This window comes from Miniopterus schreibersii, assembly GCF_964146895.1.
Source record: "Miniopterus schreibersii genome assembly, chromosome: 19".
Lineage (NCBI taxonomy): Eukaryota > Metazoa > Chordata > Mammalia > Chiroptera > Miniopteridae > Miniopterus > Miniopterus schreibersii.
The window spans coordinates 21,599,009-21,620,788 of NC_138119.1; the positions used below are offsets into that span (position 1 = coordinate 21,599,009).

The 21,780-nt window shown below is 42.8% G+C and overlaps 1 protein-coding gene across 7 annotated transcripts in view; it reads left to right on the top strand.

Moving 5' to 3' along the window:
- The first annotated feature begins 19,292 nt into the window (after positions 1-19,292).
- Positions 19,293-21,780, top strand: part of NPL (N-acetylneuraminate pyruvate lyase) — a 29,365-nt gene continuing 26,877 nt past the window's right edge. For 4 of the 7 annotated variants that reach the window (XM_081120659.1, XM_081120663.1, XM_081120662.1 and 1 more), the window contains exon 1: positions 19,298-19,367. The gene's annotated coding sequence lies outside the window, so the exon portion shown is untranslated. Of the gene's footprint in view, positions 19,368-21,780 lie in introns of all 7 variants that reach the window. The other 3 variants (XM_081120664.1, XM_081120665.1, XM_081120660.1) reach the window with 2 other exon arrangements.

Sequence of the window (21,780 nt, forward strand, 5' to 3'; positions counted from 1 at the left end):
CTCACCTATTTCCAGGTGCCTTCCCATGCTTCAGAGGCCAGAAACAAAACACTACCTTTTCCTGATTCTAGTTAGGAGACTGGATATGACCTAAGTTCCACCAATTAGATGTACTCACAAGAGATTTGGAAGGGGAAGTGGGGGAGAAGCTGTCTTCCTGCTGCTTTTGGGGTTTTCTGCTGGCAGAAAAGATTTTAGTGTTTTCAGCATCCAGTCTCCATCTTCACGGATGTTCAGAGGTGACTGGGCAATGGAGATCACCAGACTCCACTTTCCACCATCCAGACCATCTGAGAGTAAAACAGCAATGTCCACTCTTAATGCTGCCTTTCTGACCTCTAGATCTATGCCATTGTGTCGGGAAAGTCAATGGTCCCAGCCTCTGACTGCTTTTCCTAAGGCTTGGGTGTACTTATGAATAAATCCCTGGGCATTTCTGTGGTGGCGGGAGAAGTGTCAGAACCTTGGAGCTGTAACCAAGAGCAGCAGGACCACCTATACCAAAGGTGCAAAGGGGGCAGAGGTTGTCATTTCCCTTGTGGGTGAGTTCTACATTCTGGAGGCCCAGCATAGACCCCACTCCTCCTAACTCTTCCACCAATTTTGGAATCACCCAATCTCCTATATTAACGTCCCTTTTTCTTAAAATACTCGGAGTAGTTTCTGCTTCCTGGATTGAACTCTAGCTGATTTTTCTTGTTTTCCAGATACAGAGAGACAGGCTACACAAGGTTAAAATGGTGCAATGCTTGAATGAAGTTATATAATCAAACGCAATAGCTGAGAGTTAGTGCACCTGGTCCGTGGGCACCCAGCTGACCTTGGGTATCTAGAATATCCTTCTCTCTTAGATTATGTAGTCCAAAAACAGAGATGGCACCTCTGCACACACTATGTAAGGGAGCCTCAAACTGACAAAGCTCAACAAATAATAAGTATTCAAGTTACTATTCCACAGCTTCTCTTCAGGAAATGAAATCAAATCTCCCTTCATTATCAGTTCATTTTTTACTTCCTAAGGCAAGAAGAGAGGCGATACAAGAGACAAAGAAAACTCTCCAGATTCAATAATGATGAGTGGGGTTCAGAAAACAGTCAGCAGGAAATGTAACCAGGAGCAGGGCCTTAGAACCCTAGTGCCCGGAAACAAATACAGTCTCTAGTTTACTTCGGAAAAGGCAAAGAGAAAAGAGAGTTCGATAACGGAGAGAGTTAACATTTATCCAACATACAGGGATCTGCCTCAATTTTCACAACAAATTTAACAGGCAAGTACTATTATTATCACCACGTCCTGGATGAGAGGACTAAGGCTCAAGGGAAGGGAAGCCACCATTCAAGGTCATAGCTTTTAAATATCCAAACCCAGGTGAAGGAACACTATCCTAACCCAGGCTGTGCCAGTGCCAAAGTCTGCTCCTTTAACCACCTGCAAAATAATGCGGCTCTCTACAAAGTGAGCGATTGCCAATATTTTTCCCATTCCCCAAAATAGTGTTTTCTAAGCTGAAAGAGACAACCATTGATTAAACTCAGCAGCCCTCATTAATCAGTTTCTTGAATGAAAAATAAAACAGCAGGTTCCAGCATTTTTATTCTTAGCTGCCTTGCTAAGAAAAAGGAAAGGGGAAGGAAAAGAAAGGAAATTAGCTTTAGGACCCAAGACAATGGATTCAAATCCATCTTTCCTCCCTCCATAGCCAGCTACTCCTGAACCCCCATCCCAGAGCCCTCACCAGTTCCATGATACCAGAACTCCTCACCTCACTCCTGAACTCACACAGCATTTCCAGTCTCTATAACCATTTATTCCTCCGTGGTGGTGACTGCCTTTGAATTGTGTTTCCCTAATATGAACTACGAGTTTCCTTCAACTGCAACCGGCTAAAATTCTCAGGTTGGAATAACAATGGATCTGCCATTGGAGCCCTCTCACTGCTTCACCTGCCCCGTTTGCACCTATGGTCCAGGTGCTCCTGCTGCTCTTGGTGACAGCACCAAGGTTCTGACACTCCTCCCCACCACCATACAAAAGCCCTGGGATTCATTCATAACTGACACCCAAGCCTTCACTGCTCACTGTTGCAAAAAGAACTTTGGAATTTCTGGGAGTTATAACCTTTCCCCATTTTTCTTTTCTTCTGATAAATTCTGGAGAGCAGTGGAGATAGCAGGAAGACATCTATCATCTGTGGGGTTGACAAGCAGCTGGCACGACCTTCTCAGCCAATATAACTGCAAACTGACTTTAATCATGGTCTGTTTATCAGGCTTCCAAAAATATTGCCTTGATGCACCCTCCAATTCTTTATCTGTGTTGAATGCTCTAAGGAAAGCTTTTTGAGTCTCACCATCTAAACCCCGGGGAGGGGGAATTTATAACTAAATCTTAGCTACAACTGTATATTCTGAGGGGAATACAGAGAACTCATATTTCATTTGCAAAAGGCACTGGATAACACTCAGATCTTATAAGTCCATGAGCCTTGAAAGAAGACAATTTTAAACTAAAATCTGAGGACATGAAGGTATTTGCAAATGTTAGCAAAATCTATGCCACAAAAATATCCCATCTTGCTGAATTTTGCTAATTTCTCCCAATAATGTTTATTGAATATTTCCACATTTTCTAAGATTATTCTTGAATTACCAATAAGGCTAGTCATACCTTTGTGTCCTGAGATTTATATCCACTACCTTCTTGCATGAAAATGTGCAAAGGATTTATCACCTTCGTAATTAGTGCTGATTCAATGTCATTACTATAATAATGTCACTCTCATTATGTGCATGTGCATTCTAATATGATTTCCTGGGGCAGAGGGGTGGAGTGAAAGAGTTGGCATTATGCATAATGCTGGTGTTGCCCCCAAGAACGCATCCCACCAATGCACATCAGCTGACGTATGTTTCTGTGGGCATCAGGCTGAAAACCAGTGTTCTGGGCCTGTCTCATTCTGACTTGATTACAGTTTGTGTTTGCACCCCTAACCATGCCTATTTCAGCACCTCTGACAGAAGGAGGTGACATGGCACAGCAGGTTCTGGACTAAGACTGTCTGGGATGAAAATCAGATCGGCCAGCCATGACATGGAACAAGTTTCCAAATCCCTCCATTCTCTCATCTGGGGATAATAATATGATTACTTCATGGGATTATTATGAGGATTGGATGTGCTAAATAATTTTAAGGTGCTTAGCACAATGCTGGTCACAGGGTAAGCTCTACTGATGTCAGCTGTCATTATAGCTTTTACTATCATGGGCACTCAGAAGATGCCCATGTGCAAACGAACCGCCCATCCTCAGGTGTATGAAGATCAGAAAGTTACCCAAGAAATATAGAATTAGCCAGGTTATCTTCCATTTAGATGTTTTTCTGCCACACTTTGTTTTTGCTTCTAAGGCACATACATTCAGGTACTTGTCACATATCCTGAGGTGGTGCTGAGGTGCTACGTGGAGTACACTGTCCCACTCGGTGATCAACAGCCGACACTGGCAAGAACTTTGGCCACACTTTGTGGTTATGCCAAAGAATTTTCTTCCAGAAACACTAACTGCCTCCTGTGGGAATCGGTCTTGCAATTTTAGCCTCAAGTAGCATTTGAATAAATCAATTTCAGAAATGATGCGAAATCAAGAAGTTCGTATCCTTCTACAGGGGATACAATTCTATATTTCTTGGGTATTTAAAGTAACCCTGAGCCGCCAACTCAGCAGGGTGACTAGCTGGATAGCAGCCATGTAAAACAAGCACATTTTTAGAAAGGGTGTTGATAAATTCCTTTCCAAATATTCTTCAGGAAAACTTCTGAGGCATGAATGATCAATGGCCCTCTGTGGCTTTCTCACCAAAATTCAAAGCAAAAATCACAGACATGTGTCATATTTTCCCACATCCTTGGGCCTTTGCCTGGAATGTCCTCCACACCCCCCATTCTCTCCCCACCCATCCTCATAATCCCGGCAAGTCATAGTGGATAGTGCAGACATCAGTGGCATGGGTTCAAATCCCAGTTCCACATTTCCCCAGCTAGGTGACACTAGGCAAGTTACTTAACTTCTCTATGACTCAAGTTCCTATGGGGATGATAATTGTACCAATCTAGGAGGGTTTGGGAAAATTCACATAGGTTAATACCAGAATAGGAGAGTTCATGAAACATAGTAAGCACCACATAATTAGTGTCATTATTGTCCTAAATCCTAGCTCCAGCCTCAGACCCTTGGTTAGGCTCTTTCATTCCCCTGGGCAGAGTTACACACCTCCTCTATGCTTGCACTCGTCTCTCCTGTAGTAAACACCGCACTCAATCACAACCATCAGTGTGTATGCCTGCTTGCCACAATGCAAATATGTAAGGAATGCAAACACCCTCACTGTACCCTGAGAGTCTCCAGGCCTTACAACAGAGCCATGAACATGACAGATGCCCAATCAATATTTGTTTAACATGTGAATGCATTAATTAAATGCTATTTAAGCTTTTCAAGCTTTCCATCAGTCAGTCTTTTCTCCTCCATGCATGAAACCATTGAGTAATTGCTGTTGCTATGGCTGTTTCTAAAGTCAAATGAGGTAAGGTTCTGAACTCTCTCCAAGTTTGTACAATAATCACTGGAATCATAAGAATGCATTATTAGCATCATTAACAGAGTGGATTAATGTTATCACCGAGCTGGCAGAATGACTGGACCTAGCATACATTATCTCTAGAGATGAGCCTTCAAGTTTCCTCGGACAGATTCTCAAGAACTGCACCCCTCCAGCATTGCTGGGACGTGTGACATGTCACAGTTCTGAGTGGTTAGTCACAGTCCATGGGCAAGTGGAGAAGGGCCCGGGCAGGAGTGTGATCCAAGAAGACACTAAAAATAGACAGTCCATGGAAGGCCAAGGGAACCTCCCCTTGCGAAAGTGAGAAGGCACTGATGAAATAAGCAACTTCCTGGCGATGAAAGGAGAACATCCTGTGTGAGAAGGATTATGAGAGAGGAACCCGGGCCAGGGGAGGCTCTGGCAGCCTTGGGAAGGCCGCGTGGAGCAGCGGGAAAGCGCCAGCTTGGAATTCAATGAATCAAATCTTAATTCTTCCATTTGATAAGTTGACTTTCTCCTCTTGAAAATGGAGAATCAAATGATGAAAACGAAACACCTTAAAAATGTAAGAAGTGATTCAATACGTAGCTGGGAAAGGCCCCTTCTGATCTCACAGAAAGGGACCCCACTCTGAACAGAGGCCTCTGCATCCTCTGCACTCTACGTTTGAAAGAGACGTCTCTTCCTCCTTTTTGCTTAAATCAGCAAGTTTTAAAGAGGTTTACCAGGACACTAGGCAGAACAGTTTTCTTGGAATAAAACTTTTACTGGAAATCTGCCTTTCTTTGGCCACCAGAATTTTGAAATATATGAAACCACGCAGTGTGATTCATGGTGTATGTGGAGTTTTCTTACCTTAGGAGCAAACATTTAAGATGCAGACTGACAGTGGTGAGCTTCAGGAGCCGGCTGCTCCAGCTGGCCAGAGCTGATTCTGCATATCACTTTCCACCTCCATGTTTGGTAACCCTGGCAATCGACAAATGCTATAAATTAGGATTTTTATCTCCAAGAGCTGGCTTACCAGCACACCACTGACCGAGCCCCAAAGGACCCAATATTCCCCCAGCCATCACTCTCTATTTCAAATACTACATAAAGAAAACCACACACATAAATACTAGATGGGGAACATTACAGAGATACAACATCATGAGGATAGAAAAAAAAGAAAAACCCTGGTATATCAATTGTACATTCCCACCACATGAGGTTCTGGCAAAGAGGTGCCTTGGGTTTTTTTTTAAATTGAGAGTAACTGTAATATGTCAGGGAATTTTGAATCAGCCTTATTTGGAGCCTCAAATGAATATGTCCAAATGTCATATTACAGCTAGAATTCAAACATCTCAATTGCACATCGAGGGGAACAAAATAATGGAATAACCAACTTGTCAAACTAGCTGGTCTGTCATTTATCCCAGTGAGCTAATGCAGCCCTGCCTTTGTAACCATTCAACACCTAATGGTCGAGCTTATGAATAGTCTTTGTTTCCTTGCACCTGTTTTTCTAGACTCTTCAAGTTTAAATGGATTGGTTTTTTCCTGTGGAACTCCAAACATTACGCTATTTCCCCAGGTTGGTGCTTGTGAGAGGAGAGGAGAGTGCCTTGCATGTCTAAGGTGCTTGGTGGTTCTCAGAGGCCTTTCTCATATGCGATTCTCAATTAATACTTACACACACCCTCTGCAGTAAGGTGCACCCATTTTCAGACAAGGAAAAAGACGTCCATCATGATAATAAGAGCTGTGAGCTCTGCACCCTATCGTCATTATTGCTGCTGGATATTGGGCCCTGACTATCATAGCCATCAACACTGTTGCTGCTGGAATAACTACTGCTTCTTTGCATCACTCTTACAGTCATAAAGCTCAGCACAAGAGCTTAAATCTCATGTCCATGCATTAAGTCTCATGTCAAAATTTCAATCAAACCAGTATCTGGTCTTTTTTGGCATCTGTTGTGGGATGAAGATCCTCCACCTAGCAGAGCTCACAAAATGGTGGATGCCCCAAACATAAGAGGAAATTCAAGTTCTGGATAGTAGATATTATTATTAATTATTATTATTATTATTATTATTGGCATCTATCCTATTCATGGTAGCCTATCATCTTTTGAATCTCCTTTCTGTATTTGGGGAAATATCCAAATTATGAGTCATCACCACTCCAACATAAGAATCAGGATGCAAATTTCCAGCCTCCCTTGCAGCTAGGATTCAGGCACATGAATTAGTTACTGCCAATCGGGGACACTGTCGTAAGATTTTGATTCAGAAATAAACAACAAGAGGAAGGAGGCTCTGCGTGGACCTTCCATCTTTGCATCTTTGATGGTGAGGGGGGAGGCAGAGTCATTTCTTTTTTTGTGGTGGCAGCAGCAGTGGTAGCTATTTCCCAGGGACTGCAATGGTGTGTTTCTGATGTAGAAGCAGCATCTGTGGAGCAGCAGTGGTTTTCCATTAGATCTATGGCTTGGTTTGGGACATCATTCCTCCAGGCTTATCCTCAAGCCCAGTTTTCCAGTTCACTCAACAGTTCTGTGATCTACCCAGCATTTTTAAAATAAAATGCTTTTCCATGTATTCAGTTAGAGTCAGCTTCTATTGCTTAGAAAACTCTAACTATTATAAGAATTCTGACTGATACAACTATTTTCCCTATTTCCAAATGTGAAAACTGAGGCTTTAAGAGGTTAAACTACTCAAGATCACAAAGTTAGTCAATGACAGAGCAAAGATTTGAACCAGGACTATCATAATCTAAAGCCCACCTTGCAAACCAGAAAGATTATACCACAGGGCCATACAACTGACAAATCAAAGTTGTTATTGTTTTTTCAAGTTAGAATAAATTATAGAGATATCTAGTCTAAGCCAAAGTTTTGAGAAATGAAGTGTCAAAGCAGAGGCCACAACCCAAATCCTATGATCTGATGTGCTTTCCATAATAGTTGGCATCCTCATAGTCCTGTCACATTTTTGCTTTATATATTTTGAGATGAATTTTTAAGTGCAATTGAGTTCAAGAATATTATACAGGAAGGGGATTACAATTGTTTTTTGTACCCCACACCTTCCTTCTGTATTCAATGTCAACCTTACTGAAATTTATTCTTTGGTAGTTCTTTCAGCAGGAGTCTATTTTTTAAATTGTTTATCAGAAAATGCCTTTATTTTCCCCTCACTCTTGAATGATAGTTCAGTTAGATATAGATTTCTAGGCTGAACATTATTTTTTATCAGCACTTTGAAGATACTGTTTCATTGTTTTCTAGTATCTTTGTGACTGGTAAGAAGTTTGCTATTGATCTACTTGTCCTTCTTTTGTGATTAACCTGCTTTTTCTTCCCTAGCAGTTTTTAATATTTTATTTTACTTTAGCAGTCTGCAGTATCAGCCCACTGTGAGGTTTGTTCCTATTATCTAGCTGGGGACATGCCCTGACTTTCATTCTTAGGATCCTTATCTTTCATCAGTTCTGGAAAACTGCCATTCATGATCTCCTCTAATATTGCCTCACTACTGTGGGGATAAATAGCTCGTTGCCCCCAATATCCATTTATCTCTATTTCCTTTGAAAATAGAACTACCAATTTTTTTTTCTGGGAACATAGCTAAAACCTCTCCCTGCCTCCCTAGTGGCTTTGTGATAGGAGAAATTACATGTGTATTTCTGGATAGTGCTTTTAAAGAAAACAGGCATGCATGCCCCTTTTCCCCTCCCTGCAAACTCCCCGCACCACCACCAGTGCCCAGACGCCGACCTGAGGGCCAGAGCTAAAGAAGCCATGCGGGATCCCGAAACAAAAGCCACAAATTGAAAATAGCAGAGCCACTCTACCAGCTCTTATCTGGACTGTGCTATGGAAGAGAAATAAATCTCTCTCTTGTTTAGACAAGACATTCTGGGGTCTTACGTTTAAAGCAACTTCTTTATGCTAACAATTGTACCTCTGCCTCTCTACCCTCCCCTTTCCTTGCCCTCCGTAACGCATGTGCGAGGCCCTCTCATTCTAACCTCCGTTTCTCCTATTCGTGTTTATATTTTTCACCTCATTATCCTCTGTGCTGCATTCGGGAGATTGTCTTTGTCTTTCTTCAAGGTCGCTTGTCCTCTGCAGATGCCTACTGTGCTATTTAGCATGTCCCTCTGAGTTTTTAATACCAACCACTTTATATTTGTTGTTTGGTTTCTTTTTAAATAAACCTGCTCTTTCTTCATAATAAAATGTTCTTTCATTCTATGCTTTCCTACATGTCTCTGACATTTAAAAGTTACTTATTTCGTAACATCTTTCAGATCTTCTAAGTTAACTCGGTTCTCAGATTGCTGATTTTCCTGTTTATCTTCGGCTTCCCCTTCAGGATGATTCATTTCCTCATTTGGCTTGTAATTTTTATTAAGACTTTGTCTTCAGCAGGGCTGGTTATCCCAGTGGATGCCTGTGTGCTTATATTGTAGGAATACCCCCACAAGGCAGTTGGTTGTTTCTGGTGAATTTCTGAGGGTTCAAAGGTCCTGGACCAGTTTTTACGGTAATTTCTCAGGTTGAGGTTTCTATATCCCAGAGGCTGCATAAATCTGAATCTTACATTTACTCATGGTAAGTTCTGGGGAACATGTATTTCCCACCCACAGTCTCAGACCAACTCCCAGCTTCCTTTCTGCTTCCTCACAACAGTGGTTAATGTTTTCTCTTATCCCCTCTTCATGGGTGAGGCACCCCTCCAGGGTTCCAAGGTTCACTGACAGAACTCTGTCACAGTTAGGGTTAGATAAAATACAGGACACCCAGTTAAGTTTGAACTTTAGATATACATTATTTAGTATAAGTATATCCCATTCACCTTTTGGTATATACTTACACTAAAAAATTGATTCACTGTTCATCTGTTAATTCAAATTTAACTGGGCAGCCTATATTTTCGTTTGCTAAGTCTGACAACCCCAGTCACAGTGTTATGCCCAAACTTGGCCCGAGGCCACATATCCTACATGGGCCTCGACACCGCAGACCCCAGCTTCTAGCACCTACATGCAGGTCCAGCAACATTATCTGATTATCACACCCGCTCTGAATTCCTTTTTCATTCTGCAAACTATTTCCTTTACTCTTTTCAATAGTGGTTATATACAAATAATTTTCATTGCTGCCAGATTTTATTTAGCCTTTTTATGTGACATTAGTGGGAAGGAAGGCTTGTCTATGACAGCTATCTGCCATTTGTCAGGAATACTTTGATTACTTTATATATGCCTCTCATCTTCCAATTGAAGACTCCCCTATATCATCCAACAGAAAGCCTGGAGCAAGAGGGGTTAATTCACCCAAATTAATTCGAAGACAAATGAATATATAAGAGCAAGTCCTCGTGACTTATACTTCAGGGATGTTGCCTATCTCAGCAAGAGGAAGTTTTCTTTCTTGGATTGGAAGGGATGGATTTTTGAAAGAGAGGCAAACATGTCCCAGTTTTAGCTTAGATATGACTTCCAAAGAACCTGGCTATCCAAAGATTTTCTCTATATTCTGGGGGGCACAGGAAAGGAAGAAAAATTCTGACTTTGCTGCATTTTATTTTCACTGGGCCAATTGAAAGATGAGAAGCTAGAGGGTGAGGTAAAAATAGAAAATTATTAACTGAAAGGGGTTCAACCATGTATATTTTAAGACCTTAGATTAGTCAAAACCTAGAAAATGGAAGATACCGAGTCATAGGATGAGAAAATAAAGTGCTTTTGTATTGAAACGTTTCAAAGAAGGGCCTCTTTCAAAACAGTTCTAAATAAAGCTCTCGGAATAGAAAAAGAGTATTTTGTTTTCACTTTAGACATGGAAAATCCCATGGGCCAAAAATTCCAAAACCCTTTCCAGATATTTTCCAATTTTTTTCAATAATTCCACATTCTTCACATGGTTTCCAGGCAGGGTTTTGGACATAATCTCCAAAGGAAGTTTTACCTTCTGTTTTTGTATTCTGTGTTAACGCTATTAATTAGTTCAAGATACACATTTAAAAGACACATTTTTTTAATTGTTTTGATATATATACATGTGTGTGTGTGTATATATATATACACACACACACATATATATATGTATATTTTAACACTCCAGAAGTCTTAAAAATTGATATATGCCACGGGCTTTCCGCCTCCTCTGATAAGCTCTTGCTGCTAAAAAAACTTTGCGATTTGTAAGCCTCAGAGTGTGCATACCTCCCAAACATCTCCCACTTTGATGTGAGTTCACAAAAATAAGGTATACATACTGCTAAATAGGAATTATTTCTAATTCATAGGAAATGGAGCCCTAGCTGGTGTGTCTCAGTTGGTTGGGTATCATCCTGTGCACCAAAAGGTTGCATGTTCGATTCCCAGTCAGGGCCCAGTAGGGGGGTGTTTTTCTCTCTCTCTCTCTCCCTCTCCCTTCCTCTCTTTCTAAAAAGAAAATCAATAAAAATACAATTTTTTAAAAAAAGGAAATGGAATAATTCTCCTGGCACTTGTCTCTTGTACCAGAGCTTCTTTGTTGTGTGAAATCTTTGGCTCTAACTGCCTCTACCTCCACCCCCTGGGTCTGCAGTAATCTCTCTAAAATAGGCCTGCCCCACTTTAAGAAAACTCACTGGATGACTAGCCAAACTTTGAAAACAAATTAAATCAGAGAACGGTAGGGTTCTAATACATGCTTTATTAGAGTTAATTAACCATGTAACCTGGAAAACATTTGGAAATTATACAAAAACATAAAGAAGTGGAAATCACATATATCTTCCCCACTCAGGTATGTTTCTCTGCATAAAACATATTAAAAAAATGGAATCATGCTCTACAAGTTTTAGAATTTGCTTTCTTCATTCATCTATATATAGTGAATATTTCCCACCATATCAAATATTTTCCTATGGTCGCATGTTAGTGACTATAGATTTCAATTTGTAAATATGTTCATTTGTTTCATCAGTCCTCTGTTTGCAGGCTCTGTGGTAATTTTCCTTGTAGAAAAGTTCTTCTTGCAATCAGCCATGGTTACGCCCTTGGGATAAATTCTCAGAAATAAAACATATCTTTGGTCTGAATAACACAAGTATTCAAGATTCAAGGTACACGTTGCCAAATTACCTCATACAAGCTTTTTCAGTCTCACTGGCAGTGTTGAAGAGTATCTATTTACTTACTTTAAGGATCTTGTATAAGGATAAAAGTACGTGATAATCTACCAGGGGAAAGTATTCTTCATTAACGAAAACGACTTACAACATGATTCCTTTAAACGCTCGACACTCCTAGTACATGGGAAACACGGCTCAATTTCAAAAATGATTTTAAGTTGATGTGGAAATTTTCTGTGACACAATAAAGAAAAAAAGAAGGTATTTCTCTAGTTGATTTTTGTTTTAAATGGAGAATGCCACCTCTGGAAGGAATCTTTCTCCTTCGATTCTCACGGAGATGGAGGGGAGATGCCACAGTGCAGCATGCCACCCTGCTCTTAATCTCTCCCCAGCCCGCCCCGCCCCGCACGGGCCCGGGCCCGGGCACGCAGCCTGGCATCCAGAAGCCTTCCCCCAGGCTGCAGCCCACACTCCCCCATCCCCGCGCTCAACGCCTATTATACTTATTGTCTGCACCACACAATTAGCACTTTATTATATACTGTCTTGTTCTCTAATTGTCTGTACCACACAATTTAGCCCTTTATTACATTCTGTCAGGTTCTGTAATTGTGTCATGTATTTTTGTCGTCTTTCCACCTAGATCACAAGCGTCAGGGTGGCAGGGACCCTGTCTGGGCCTGCTCGGGTGTTTCCCACAGCACCAAACGCTGTTTCAGGAACAGCGAAGTTGGTCTTTGACAAACACTGGCCGCCTTATTGGCTGGTGGGTGGACTGGGAGACTGGTTGGTTGACTTTTCTGAGGGGTTTTTAGTAGACTGAGTTTTCTAAACCTGGAGTAGGAAATAAATAAGGTGCTGGGTAATATGATCGTTGGCACCACTGTCATTCCAGCCACTATCCTTCAGCCCAACCTGCTTTGTCGCCTAGCAAGTCATTTAGTCTCTCTCTGCCTACATTTTTCTTTGTATGTACAACAAGTAAGCCAAAAACATGGGACCAACAATACCGCTTTCTAAATTGCACGAAAATCATGTTTTTCATCTAAAGATTTTACTTTATAACATTGTCCGCTTGGGCAGGTACTACCAGGCAGAGGAAAGAGGTCAGGCTTTGGAATGAAAGAGCTGTGTGATTTTCAACAAATTGTGTAACCAACCTCTCTCTCTCTTTCTCCGAAATAAAACTCTCATTCCTCATCTCTGAAATTATTCCGATGACTATAATTATCTGTGATATTGCCACTGAGTGTCCGTAAGCCTGCTGGAACATTCTTATTTTTTCCAGTTTTGTAAATACTATGCCTTGAAGGAAGTGTTGAGTACTATTATTATCATAATAAACATAATTAGTACCTCTGTTTTGTCTCCCACTAGCTGAAGAGTGTCTGCCTCGGCAGTGATTCATGGGATTACATCTCGGAGAAAAAAGTCAGATAGTTACACAATTTCTCTTCCTTGGTTGAAGAGTCATTTACAGTTAGTGGTCTATCCCATGACATCAGACTTACTTCTAGTGAATGAAAAGGGAAGAAATACCGATATCCAGCATTAACAAATCCACGCCCCACTGCCACTTTCCTTCTGCTATGAACACTTAGGTGAATGGAGCACTGAGTTAACCATGTTTCTCTGAATTTGGGACCAGACAAAATGTTCTGTCTCTCTGTCATCTGCTTGTTCCCCTTTGGATCAGTATGTTTTGCCATACTGCTTTTGTTTTCATGCTTCTGTCCTTGTTTTTCCAATTGGCAGGTACACAATACAGTGTAACTAGTCAAATAGTTGTTCAACATGTTATTTTCTCAAAACAAGATCGGTGTAAGCGCCTCCTGAAAGTTCTACCCTAACCCTGCATAGGCTCCACCCGTGAGGGCCCAAGGAGCCCAGAGAGCTTTGAATGGCTACTGTGTAGGGCAGAGGACGCCCTTTAAGGACAGCTTCCCTCCCTGTGTGTGAACATGTCGCCTGGGTGTCCCTCTGGTAAAGATGAGGGGTTTCTTTTTGGGTATCTACACTGAATGGCTGTGTTCGATTATTCTTTCAAAAGGATTTATCAAGTTCTGCCATGTAACAGGCAGGGAGGGGGTGCTGGAGATATAAAGATGAACACCACACAGTTAGGAATTCATGCTGGAGGAACCCACAGTCTAACAGGGAAGCAGACAGGTCAACAGATAATTGCCACGCAAGTGTGAATAGGATACGAGTGGCCAGGGTGCCATCCTGAGCCCAGCTGTGCCCACCACTAAGAGAGCAGTTGACCTGGTGAAGAGCTGATTAGGCTAGAGGGAAATGACTGCTTGAAGCAGTTTCAGGGCAGCCTTGGGGTGGAAATGATGTTAGGAAGGAGTAGCCTTGGGGTGGGGAAAGGGAGATGGGAAAGAAAAGAATGTCTTGTCCCAGCCTTAGCTTCCCAGGCTCACCCCTGAGCCTATAGAGGAAGATCTTGCAGGTAAAAGGGAAAGGGGCTCAGTGAGACACTGGACCCAAGTCTCACTGCTTTGGGACCTGGGTGGAAATAACATGGCAAAGTAGAAGAAAAGGAGCCTCTCCCCATGTCTGTCTGTAGGTCCCAGAGGAGAGCAACCTTGGCTGAGAGTGTCTGACAGTGGCTGAAATGCGACACTGCCCCCTAGTGGCTTCAAGGCAGGGGACACCAACAAGGAGCTCAAAGTAGGCAGGAAAGGAGAGGAGGGAGCGCACTCTACCATGCCTCCCAAAAACCTGGGGGACACTTGGAGGGCAAGATGGTTGTGTACTAGGCAGATGGAGGCACGAGCCAATGCAGTGTGAGTTAGCGCCACCAACATAATTACCATTAATTACCATTAGTGCTGAGGCCCAGATAAAACTCAGGGCATACCCAAAGTATGTGAACATAAAAAAGCAAGATTAAGCAGAGTGATGCCTGTACTAGTCAGTAATGGGACTGAGCTCTGATAGGTGGAGAGACCAGAGGTCCAAGGTAACAAAAGGAGATTCAGAGACCAAGGCTGGGATTGGGGGTGGAGGCAGAGCGAGAGGGGGGTCAGCCAGGCTTCTCCTTCCCCATGAGTAGAGGAGCTTACAGACAGGCCAGAGTCAGATGAGGCAGAAATGTCCAGAACCAAATTCTAAAAATAAGACTTACCTCCTAAGCTGAACAGAATGTAATTCTATCTACCAGCACATGGTTAAATAGAACTCAAACAAACAAGCAATCAAAAATTTTAAACAATACTAAAGGGCACACTGAAAAATAAGTCCCTCTTGCCATCAATCCCCTTTCCCAGGACAAATGATTGATAGTTGCTGGCTTAGTAGTATAAATTCATAAGCTGTTAAAATATTTAAATATCTCCCTATAGGCTGGCAAACAGCCATTGCTTTAAGCCCCTGGAGTGTTGCTCCTCTCCTCAAAACTTTCAGTCCATCATTAATGGGTTAAAGATATTAGAGGATCTTCTGCATCCCTCTGGCTCTAAGGCTAGCATCTCTGTTAGCCGATGCTAAACTAACTATTCTATATTCTGAACATCATTGTTTTCCTTCCAGAAACTATCTATGCATATCCAGGTACACTCCTACACAGGCCACCTCTTTTTTTCTGTTTATACAAATGGAAGAATTGAATAAATACTGTTATGTACTTAACTTTTTTTTTTTAAACTACTCGGTCCACCTTTAAATGCATGACCAAGTATAGATCATACATTTTTCCTTCAGAGCTAACATAATTTGTCTACAGCTAAAACACCTAACCTGAGAAATGGAGCACAGTAAAGTGTTGGAATATTTATAGGAACTTTCCAGCAGGCCCAGAAGAACTTGGTCAATGGGACCACAGAAATGACTCTGAAAGCTGCAACCTTAGTGAGCTACTCCAGGGTAACTGTGCCCTGATGGTGTGGGCAGAAGGAACAAGAAGAAACAAGACCAACAAAGTCCCCCCAGGTGCTCATCCAGAGGCTTTCTGGGCTCCTGCCTCCTGTGACCAGCAGACAGGAGGGGCCTGAGCCTTGTGGAGCCCAGACTATTAGCACCCAAATTCAGCTGTTACCCAGAATCTAACCAACCTTGGGTGGAAGCAAATTAAATTTCAAATTGCACTTATCAAATTCTTCCAGGGAGTTTTCCCTTCGCTCAAAAGGAACATAAAATAAAAGTTCTTCATAAGAGATATAAAATATATTTCTCCCAATTGCCCCACTCTTACTTCAAATGCTAAAAGAAAGCAGAGTTATAATCATGAGGGAGAAAATACTAAATTAAATTTAAACAAGATTTTTAAGTGTCCTCTACATATCAAAAAGTTAAGATCACTCTTTTTATAGCCATATTTATCTTTAAAACCCAAAGAACCAGTAATGGGGGGGGGGGGGACTTAATTTTCAATGTCTAATTTCTGTGTTTCTAAACATAATTTTTTCATTATTTTAATATTGAGACAGATTAAAGAATGTTAAAATTGAGATGTCAACTGCATAGATGGGGGGGGAAGAGAATGGGAAAATGGGATCAAGAAAAGGTTATCTAATATTTTTATTTTTACTAACATTCCCAGAAACTTTCAATTTGAGTCATTAAAAGAGAAAGCAATTTCTGCTGATAGACTGCCACCTACTGTTGAGTTTTTACCTTATTTATAGTATGAACAGCTACTGAGTTTGGGAATGCTTTTTATTTCTCTTTGGGATATATTGTCACAAGTAAAATAGACTCACTGTGTGCTTCCCGAAGGCCTAATGTTCATGTAGGCAAGAGCTAATGCACGGTGAACCTCCTTCAAATGGAAGTTCTGCCTCTGTAATTACTTAAATATTGTCAAAGAGGCCCTGTGAAGCAAAATTAATATTAACTTTCTTGTCTGTTTTCAACCAATGCCACCTTCATAATTCTCCCTTTCTAGTAGTCAAACTAGGCCCAAGTTTCCCAGTTATTAGGAGATGACAAATTAATGTATTTAACCCTTTGGCACATCAGTCCAGAGGTACAATTCAGAAAGAGGGTCTCAAAGTCAGCAACCAGGCAACAATGTCCAGATTTAATCCATACCAAGAATTCCTCCCTTCTTGTTCTCTAAGAGTCCTCCTCCTCTAGCTCCTGTGTCCTCCGTGCTCCCTAGCTTCCCGTTCTCTGTGCTGACACTGTTCCCCTTGGCCACAAGGGTCCCTACTATTGCAGCAACACCAGTCAACAAGGACGCACCCTCCTCCCAATGTGCTCAAGTCTATGTTCAGGCCACAGAGTTATCATTCTGCTCTCAGTTATCAACATTCATTCTGCATTTCATACTAATTCAAATATTTATTGAGTGTCTACCATGTAGCAGGCACTATGTGTGTCCCAGGGAACAGAACAGACACATTACTGTCCTCAAGAAACTTACAAACTAATGGGAAGAACTAAACACACTATATCCCCAAGCCCTTTCCTCTGCATCACTGGGTTTCAAAGTTGAATTGTAGTGAAAAAAGACATGATGTGGAACTCCAATATGTGTGTGTGTGTGTGTGTGTGTGTGTGTGTGTGTGTGTGTGTGTTGGTGTGTATTTTTTTTTTACAGATAAAGAGAATTGAAGGGAGTAAATTTCTCCAACCTCACCCTCTCGGCCTGCAGCTAGATGGGCACTGTGCTCTATGCACTGTGAGGAAAAAAAAAACAAGACATGCTGCTGGCCTTGAGCACTGCCCAGTGGAGTTAAGAGGTCAAGAAATAAAAGCATAAAAAGTTAAGTGGTGACGATTTTAAAATACTGGACAACAATGTAAGAAATGTCACAGAGTCCTTGCCACTTATCAGCAAAGTGTTAGAGGACTGAGGCTAGAGCTGAGCCTTTTGCTGACTCTCCCCTCTTCTAGGCCCTACTCTTATCTAAAACTTAGCTCAGTTGTCACCTCCCCCATGAAGAATTTCTGAAACAGTCTCCTGCTTCATCACACACACACACACACACACACACACACACACACACACACACTCACTTCTCCGCCCAGATTAGTCTCCCCTCTGTGTTTCTTAATATCTTTGTAGAGGTCTATCACTGCACTTACCACATTTTTAAAGATAAACGTCTTTCTCACAATTCACAGTAGAGGCTATGGGTTTCTTAAGGGCATATAGTGGATTCTGTAATGTGCCCTCCTGCTCCAATGAATTCCATTCAAACCTCCTCATCAGTGGTGCAGTGTGGAACCTCTGTCTGGGGAAGATAGGGCACCCTCTCTCCTTCCACAGGTGTCAGCCTAGCATGACAATCTGAAGGCTCTCCCTGCCTTCTATAGCTCCCTCCCCCAGTAAGTCTCCTGCACAAATCCCATTTTGGCATCTGCTTCCTACTAACCCTAACACATTAATATAAGGAATTGCTCTGTACTGTTATATTGACATAAGCAGTTCAAGCATTTAGTATATTGGTTTATTGGCTGACAATGTTAAGCCCAATGACCCATACTTTTGGGTATTGAAATACTTAATTTTGCATATATTAAAAGCATGGCTGAAAAAAATTACAAACATTGCCCCATTAGGATATAATGTTCTTGCTAACATTACAAAACAGACATAACTAGGGAACTTCCTCCCTCCCTTCCTTTATTGAAGGATTACATAGAGTAGTGGTTAAAATATCAGCTCTCAGACTACCTGAAATCAAGCCAAATCACAACTCAACCACTCAGAGGCTCTATGGCCTTTGGCAAATCACTCAAGCACTTTAAACTTAATTCTGACCTGTAAGGCGGGAGGATGCTTCTTCATCTGTAAAATATGAATTTAAAGAATAACGCCCCCCACATAGGATTGTTTTGTGAATTAATGACTGGTGCTCTGAGGAATGAACGAACGACTCATACGGATTTGAAAGCGCTTTGCAAACTAGAAAGCCCTTTGGAGAACTTACTTTCTCCAGGCGAAATACTAAGCTGCGGGCATTGCTTTGTTTGGAAATGGAGGTTACTCGGCAGCGAGAAGGCAGAGGCCCGGTCCAGGCCGTGTTTCTGATTTAGTAGCACAGAACATGGCACTTGGAAAGAAACTTGCTATTCCTGCAGGTGGAGATATTTCGGTTAAAAATACTTTTCCCTTTCAAAACTTTCAGTTGTTCTCAAGAATAAGCCGGAAAAGGTGCTGCATTAGTACCTAACCCGCTCTAAATATCGGGTCACCTCTGTTTTGAACAGGACAGTGTGCGGGGTTGGGACGGCGGCACCGGCCGCTTCTCAACAGCAGCCTGAGGTTCAAAGCCACAGCCTGGAAGTACCTGTTGCTGCAGGCGCGGGACAGAGGGACGTCAGGATGGAGAGGCCCGGAGGCGTCCGCCGGGGGCGGCGGGCGGGCGACAGGCGGAGCGGCCTGGGGAGCGGGGCCCGCGCGGGTCCCCGCTCAGCCCCCGCGGTCAGGCGAGCCCCGGGCAGAGCCGGCTGCGCTCCCGGGGTGCGGGACGCGCGACGCCGCGTGACCCTGCGCGTCCCCGCACCCTGCGCGCTCCGCCGGGGGCGGCGCTGGACTACAGGCCCCAGGGTCCCTGGGCGTGGCGCGCGGCGGGGAAGTGGGGCGGTGAGCGGGGCGGTGAGCGGGGCGGGGCGGGGCGGCGACACTGCGCGGGGCCCCGGCGACTGGCACCGCGGCCGAGGCGGGGGCGCAGCGGCGCGTCGGGTGAGCGAGCGCAGCCTGCGCCGGGGCGGGTGCACCCGGGGGCGCCCAGGCCACCGGGGGTCGGGCAGAGGGGCGCGGGGGACGGGACTCGGGGTGGGGGAGAGGGTGACCGCCCCAGGGAAGGCGAAGGCGCAGAATCGGGGAATGGGAGCCAGAGGGAGTGCGAGGGCGACACCCTCGGGCCTGGAGGAAGTGTCCGGACAGACGGGGGCCAAGGGACCCCGAAGTCCTTCCAGATGCTTTTGTCAAAATGACCAGAATCAGCGACTGAGCAGAAGAGAGTTTAGCGATTACATTTGATACGATATCTTCATTTTATAGAAAGTTGGCCGTATTTCTGTGTTTTGTTTTGTCTTGTCTTGTCTTGTCTCTCTGTTTCTTCCTCTCCAAGTACTTCCCTGTCAATCATCCTTCTCACCCAGAGGTGCACCCTCTTCCTCCCCCAGAGATTTCTCTCTCTCTCTCCCTCTCTCTCTCTTTCTTCTTCTTCTTTTAAACTTTACCCTTTTCAGAGAATTTGACAAAGGCAACCAAAATTATTTGCACTAAGTGTTCTTGTCTGTGGATAGAGGCGTACGATTTCAAGAGTAATACCCCCTTCCCAGTGTTTGGGGCAATAATATTTTAAATTCACCTTAAACCTTAGGCTGGTGGACCTTCTAACCATTTGCTTTTGATACAAGTTAGAAAGAATTTCAAAGCATAACATCACCAAGTTTATTTAAAACTCAAATTGACAAAATATCAGTGCTTCTCCACTTACAGCTGCTGTGATTTTTTACCCCAGCTCTTCTTGCAAGAGTTTCACGGTTCACAAAGCCAGCAAACTTTGCTCATTTATTTAGCGTGTTGCTCTGTACACAGATAAATTTTTTAGGCCGTTCCTGCCCCCAGATCGCTTACAGTCTGGAAGAGGAGCCCAAACTCTCTGCTAATAACTCTGACATAAGGTTTTTAATTTAAAAAAATAGCATTTGGGGAACATTTTAAGGGGTATGATATTATTTTCATCTTGGGGGACCAGGGAATATTCCCTAGCTTTTTAAAAGGTGGCTAGACTGGGGGGCTAAAGTGGGAGATTCTGGGTGGGAGAACCACTGGAGAGAGGCAAGCAAGCCAGACAGGAGAGGGAAGGTGGCAGCAAGGAACAGCAACAGGCAAGCCAATGCACTTGAAGGCATGAAGAGATCTCTACAGAGACCTAGGCCAGGGAGTTTAGTATTTATTTCACAAAAGCCAAGGTGGGAAGTTATTGGCAATGCAAGGTCAGGAATGTGCTACTGGGAGGTTAATCTGGCAGCCTTTATGGATTGAAAGAAGGTAAGACAGTGAGTCCCAACTCTCATCCCACTCCCTCATGCTTTGAAAGTTTTAACTAATCAAACTATACTTAAGCCACAACTTGATTTCTTTCAATCACATATATATATATCTGCCACTCTGAGCTTCTGACCATCATAAGAATATCAGTATAACTGCCCTAAGCATGAAATAAATGCAGCTAAAAGTCCAAGAATATGGAAGCCTAGTGTGAACAGCCTAGTACTGTTCTATTTAGGAGAGTTTTCACATTGAACCCAGCTCTTGGAACTGTTATCACTTGAACCTTCTTGAGCCTCCATGGGCCCCTTGGACCTGGGTTGTGCCCATTGGTGTAGATAAGAGGTAACAAAGGATAAGTTATGAGAGGGACGGTAAGAGGAGAGGGAAGGAATGCAGGAAAGAAGATAACAGAATTGAAATGACTTAGTCCCTGAATAGGCAAGAGAAGCTAGGGTTGGGGAGGAGGTACCGGCAGAGCTGAGTTGACAGAAAAGAGGAGGCTGGTAAGGGAATAATGATGGACTTGCTAATGTCCTATAGCCATCAGAGAAGACTTCATGGAGGGGGCCAAACTTGTTCTCACTATGTGTCTGGCACTGTTCGAAGTCTTCATTCAGCTGCAATCTGAACACGTCATTCAATCAACCAGAAATTCATCAATTTTTGATTGGACACAAGTGTCTGCAGAGCACTCAGCAGAGGAAAAACAAAGACGAAACATATTCCCTGTCCTGGGGAGCTTGATCTAGTGGGGGAGAGATGAATAAATCATTGTGATGTAGTTTATGTGGTTTACTAGAACTAGGAAAACAGGACATAACTGGTCAAAATTAGAATCTGAAAGGATAGTTAGGAATATCTGAAGATAAACTACAGAGATCACACTGAAGCCTTAGAAGTGTAAGAGCTGGTTTGGGGTGAAATTCTTGCTTAACAGAATGAAGATATAGAAAGAGATAAGAATGTCCCTTTTTTCCTGACCATATTTCGATTTAAGTAGTAGTAATTCTTTATATATTTGCATTCCCTGGGTTAGGTTATGTTCTTTCTTTGGTCTGTTGCTTTTTACCCCTGCTCTTTGAAGCCTGAC